Consider the following 6020-nt stretch of genomic DNA (forward strand, 5'->3'; position numbering starts at 1 on the left):
GCCCTCGGGCTCGCCCCTCGGGCCCTCGAGGGGGAGCACGCCCAAGATGCGTGACACAGCCCCCTCTCTCACAGGCCCCGGCCCCCACGATCGCTCCCACGCCCGCGCGCAGCCCCCCACGTAGTGGGGACCACACGGGGCGTGCGCTCGGCCAAGCTCAGGCCCCCACGGCACGCCGCTGAGGACCAGCACAACGAGGCGGCCCCTGGCCCCACCGCCGGGGGGAACAGGCGGGCGCACCTCCCTTACCGTCTCGACCCCCCCAAGAGAGAGCCGCTCACGGCACCCGCCACGGTGGCGGAGACCCGAGGGACACGCTGGGAAAGGGGAACAACACCACCGCTCGGCCTCGGGCACCTGAGGGACGACCTGGAGCGCTCCAGGAGCACCACGGAGGGCCAGGCGCGGCACGCTCGCACACCGACGGGGGGCGCGCAGCGTGGCGGCGGGGCGGCCCTCCCCGCCGCGGGGAGGGCCGCTCGCGAGGCGTACGCCAAAGAGGCACAGCGAGAGCGTCTGCTGCGTCCGAGGACCCCGGTCCCCGCCCACGCTGGGAGGCGGGGGCGGGAGACCGCGGGTTCGGGGCCGGAGGCCGCACCCCTGCCTTCCGCACACCCCGGCAGGCGGGGCGGAAGAGAGGCGAGGAGCCCGCGGACAGAACGAGAAGAGCGGTCCCGTCCCCCAGGAACGTCCGTCCCTCGTCTGGCACGGCTTAGGCCCAGCCCAGCGGAGCGTGGCACCACCACATCAATCGGTTGACCCACCCAGCCTAAAGCCACGGCGGGGGAGGCCCGCAGGGGAGGCACGGCGAAGACCCATCACACGGAGGCCCGCTTCCGCCTCGCCGGCGCCCCTTCGTCTCGGGCAAAGAGCAGCCAGCCACCCCAGAACGAGAACGCCTGACACGGGGCACAGAGCCTGTGGGGTGGGGTCGTGCCGGCCACTCACCACCGGGTGCCTGCAGCGGGGGCAGCGCACAGGGTCGAGCACCCGACGCCACCTGGCCCCGCCGCCCTCGGGCTCAGCCAGAGGCCGGAGGCGGCACCGCGGGTCGGGGCAGCCGGACGCGCACGCAAGAGCCGGCGCGCAGGCCCAAGCGGGCAGCTCAAGCGGCAAGGACCGAGCCGGGCGTCAGACAGCCGCCCCCAGCCCGGAGTCCTGCCCGCGTCCGGAGCCCCAGCGTCTATCGGCGACAGACGCAGAAGAACACCGTGTCAGCACCTATCTGGTGGCAAAAAGGCCCCATTTCCGGCGGAAGAAATCATCGCGCCCGACAGCGGGGCCCACCCACGAGGTTCACGGGGGCCCCCGGAACCTCGGTCCGGCCACCTGCCCCCAACACTTCCCCATCCACACTTGCCCCGGAGCGCCCGGGGCCACCTGGTCGACCCGGGGATGGAGGGGTGGCAGAGTGGGCCGGGGACACGGGGGAGAGGGAGCGGGCTGGGGACGCCCTCCCCGGTCCCCCCACGCGGGCAGGCACCGGTCCATCCGAGTCTCCGGGCCAGGACTTGGTTCCAAGAAAGAAACACAGCACCCCTCCGAGCCGCCTCCGATGAGCGGGCCCCATGAGGGACCACGCCCGGGCCCGGGAGCCCCTCCCCGGGCCACCCAGTATGGCTCGCGCCAGTCCCCACCTCCCGGCCCGGACTCGGGGTGGAGAGCGGAGGGGGGAGACAAAGTCGCGTCCGACGACCGGGACCCACGCGGGCACGCTGACAGGCCGGGTGCACCCTCGCCGGCCACCTGCGCGAGCAGGGGCCGGTCCGTCCACGTCTCCGGACCCATCGGGACTTGAACCCATTTCTCCAGGGAGACGCCCGGAGCCCACGGGGCAACGCACCCAGGCCCGGGCCAGCCTCTCCGGGTCACCGCTGGCGGCCCAGGCCGGTCCTCACCTCTGGAGTCCGGCTCAGAAAACCATCGGCCCGAAAGCATCTGACGACCGGGACGCACGCGCGTCCACCACCGAGCCCGTGGCGGCCTCCACCGGCCTCAACGCTCGGCCCGAGCCGGTCCCCACCTCCGGAGCGGGACGCGGGGGGCACCGGGAAAGGGAGGTGGGGGGGGTCGGGGAACGAACGCTCCCAAGGGCGGCCCAGGAGAAGGCCGGGCCACCAAGTCCCAGGCGCTCCGGGCGCGGCAGACCCTCTCCTCTCCCACCGCGGCGGCACGACCCGACATGGGTTCCCGCGGCCGGAGGGGCACGGGCGCATGCTGGTCGACCCGGCCAGGCGGCCCCTCAGCCCTGGCTCGGGAGCGCGGCGGCAGTCACAGCCCCATAGATCTGCAGGCCCAATCTCAGGCGACAGCAGGAGGCGCCTACGCCTCGGCGCCACCGGGGCTGCCAGCACCAGCGTCGCCCGCCTCCCGGAACTCTGCTTCGGGCCCGGCGGCTGAGTCACAGCCCTCGACAAGGTCGCCGGAGCTCCGGAGGGAAGGGACAATATAAAAGCGGCCGCCAGGTGGCGCCCGACAACCGGCTCGAACGTCCCCGGGCCGGATCCCGGTCGCCGGCCGGCCACCGAGGACGCCGGAGCGCCGGGCCGCCCAAACGCCCGAGCTCCTCCCGGAGCGGGGCGGGCGTCCCGCGCGGCCCCGAGGGGTCCGCCTCGGAGCTAGCTCCCGGCCCGACACGACACGACACGACACGACACGGCGCGTCCCGATCCCCGGCAGCACACGGGGGCGGGGGTAGCTGGCAAGATGCCGCCGGGAGGCTGCCTGGAAGGGGACGCGATTCCAGGCCATGGGGGGGGGGGGGGGGCGCGGGGAATTCCACGGAGACGCCCACAGTGCCACAAGCGAGATCCCCAGCTCCCCGGAGGGTGAGAGGGAGGGAGGGAGGGAGGGAGGGAGGGAGGGAGGGAGGGAAGGCGGGGACCAGCGAAACGAAACCAGGCAAGCGCTCAGAGAACGACGCAGGAACTCATCCCTTCTGGCACGGGGAAGGGCTTTGGAAAGCTGATACGCAGAGCCCGGAAGCTAGAAACGAAAGTAAACATACACTCTGGCCCCACACAAATGGAAACAAACATCTATTTCCGCACAGACCGCGACAAAGTCCAAAGAGAACACATGGGTGCGTGGGTGGGGAACATGCCCTTGAGGTCAGAACGTGGATTTCAAAATGGACTGACCACAGTCACCGGCGGGCGGGGGCAGGGGGGCGGGGAGCAGCGAGTCAACAGCCATCCACTAAAGAAACCGCGTTCCAGGACATCTACACAATGCAACGTGGTGAGTGTGCGTGCGTGCGTGCGTGCGTGCGTGTGTGTGTGTGTGTGTGTGTGCGCGCGCGCGCGCGCGCGTGCGTGTGAGAGAGAGATTTACAGTAAAGGTTCACAGTGACCTGTCGTCCCACCAAAATCAAACCAAGCCAAACTACCAAAAAGTCAAAGTCAAGCTCTGGGACTGCTGTGGCCCTTCAAGGAGTACGTAAAGGCACACACACATGTACGTGTATGCACACGTGTACACGTACAGACACACACACGTGTACACGTACACACACACACGCATCTGAAAACCTCAAGCATGTCCCATAAGAGGTTCCTGTCCAAAACAGGGCAAGGCCTCATGCAACGCAGCCCCCCCAGAACAAGCAACCCGATGGGGAAAGTGGGCAGGAGGCCTGAACAGAGCAGACCAAGACCAGGCATTTTCATCCACAAGGAAACAAAGCCAGAAAAAACCAACAGAAAACAACGCCCACAAAGGAAACAAAGCAACAAGGACGACGACCCCCACCACTCCAACAGCAACCGCAACACAGTTTTCCACTGTCAACAAAGCAACCAACAGTACCTTTCTTGGGGGGTGGGGGCGGGGACAAAACCAAAAGCCAAAGGAAACCTTTCCCTGAAATACAAGAAACAACTGGGGCTGCCTAGCTGGCGCACTGCTTAAGAATCCGCCCGCCACTGCAGGGGACACGGGTTCGATCCCTGCTCCAGGAAGGTCCCACATGCCGCGGAGCAACGAAGCCCGTGAGGCACAACGACTGAGCCCATGTGCCGCAACTCCTGAAGCCCCCGTGCCTGGAGCCCGTGCTCCGCACCAAGAGAAGCCACTGGCAATGAGGAGCCTGCGCACCACAACGAAGGGGAGCCCCCACTCACCGCAACGGAAAGAAAGCCCGCGCACAGCAAAAAAAGACCCAACGCAGCCCATCAAATACAGAACCATTTTTTTTTTAAATGGAGGGTATGATAGAAAGCGCTGGCATTTCTCTGCACAAGCATACACGGCCAGGCCCAGGATCTGGAATCGCGACAGCAAGTTCCAAACGGCAGAGGAAAGTGGCTCCTGACGGGACACCTATTTTTCACGCTGAGAGAGACCACCACCATGTCATGCTGGAGGACTCAGAGATATCACCTGGCGCCTGACAGAATGGCTCCCCGACAACAGATGACACTACGGAAAACAGCACAGAAGTCCCTGAAAGCACTGCACCAACAACTACCACGTGACCCAGCAACTCCACTACGTGCCCACCGAGGGGGTGAGGGTGACACATACATACACGTGTATGTGTATCCACACCTATCCCTATGTAGCCATAGTTAGGGACATACCGATAGCGCTCTCTGTGTGCATACGTCTCTACCTAGTCACACACAGGCGCGCGCGCGTTTATGACTCAACCCTACCAGGGAATGAGGTCTTGCCATCCGCGGAAACATGGAGAGACCCAGAGGGTATTGCGCTACACAAGATACCTCAGGTCGCGAGACTATCATGTCTGTGAAGAACGTACACAGCAATACACACACATGAACACAAAGAAGGAACCGCAAACAGGTTCCTCGACACCTAAAAGGAACAAATGGGGGGTGGCCAGAGGAGGGAGGGAGGGGGGAAGAGGGAGACGAGTGCAATAGGTGAGGGAGAGGAAGCGGTGCCCACTTCTAGTTATGAAATAAACAACTCACTCGCAGGATGTCATGTACAGCAGGCGGAATAGAGTCCATCCTACTGTCATGACATCGAATGGTGACAGACAGTAACGAGACTTATCACGGAGATCCCTGGGCCATGTGTAAACATAGCCACTCGCTAGGGTATACACCTGAAAACCAATATACTCTTGTCAGTCTGTTAGACTTCCATTTTAAAAGGGCGGGGGGAGGAGGGAGGGAGGGGGGAGGGGGGCAGAGAAAGGAGCAAGAGGAAGAGGAGGGTGGTGGGGGAGGAGGAGGAGGGGGGGGAGGAGGAGGAGGAGGAGGAGGAGGAGGAGGAGGAGGAGGAGGAGGAGGAAAAAGATGGCTTGCCTTGAAGAAATCAACAAAAGGAAAGAGCGAGAGAGACAGAGACAGAGGCAGAGAGAGACGCGAAATCAAGAGTGGACACTCAGGTGACTGCAAGAGTTAAGGGAGATTAAGACAAGAAACAAACTCCCAACAGTAGTTTGGTAAGTCCAAAATCAAGATTTGGATATCATGCTGGCATCAAGCACCAACCCTTCTAAATGGACACAAAGACACACAGGCCTCCCTCACTTGGGGCGGGGGGGGTCGTCAGGACCAGGAAATGACCATGCAAGCGGAAGCTGGAAAAGGCAACCTTGTTCATCCACGGCGGAAACATACCATGGTCCCACAGCATTCAAAACATTGTATCAAAACATGTACAAACGGCTCTTCCTCACTCCCAATGAAAACTGCAGAGAACGTCCAAAACAGCCAACGTGTGATTTGCTTAGCAGATTGTCATGGAGAGCCTCGACCAGAAAGCATCGCTTTCGGTTTGTAACATCATAGGAACAGCAGTCTCAACAGCGCTTGCCTTCTTGGCGCAGTATCATTTCTACGCCTGGATACACAGTCCTACTTTGGGGTGGGGGGGTGGGGGTGAGGGAGCCCTGCCAGCAGTTCCTATTTTTCAAAGCAGACCTCTTCCCCCTCCCCCCAACCACCACCACCATTTTTCTTATTTTTTTTCTCTTTCCTCTGGTCTCAGGTTCTGCCCAATCCAGTCCACTGGCCTCCATCCCAGGCCACTGTGGGCTGTGTGTA

This window comes from Hippopotamus amphibius, chromosome 15 (assembly GCF_030028045.1).
Source record: "Hippopotamus amphibius kiboko isolate mHipAmp2 chromosome 15, mHipAmp2.hap2, whole genome shotgun sequence".
Classification (NCBI taxonomy): Eukaryota; Metazoa; Chordata; class Mammalia; order Artiodactyla; family Hippopotamidae; genus Hippopotamus; species Hippopotamus amphibius.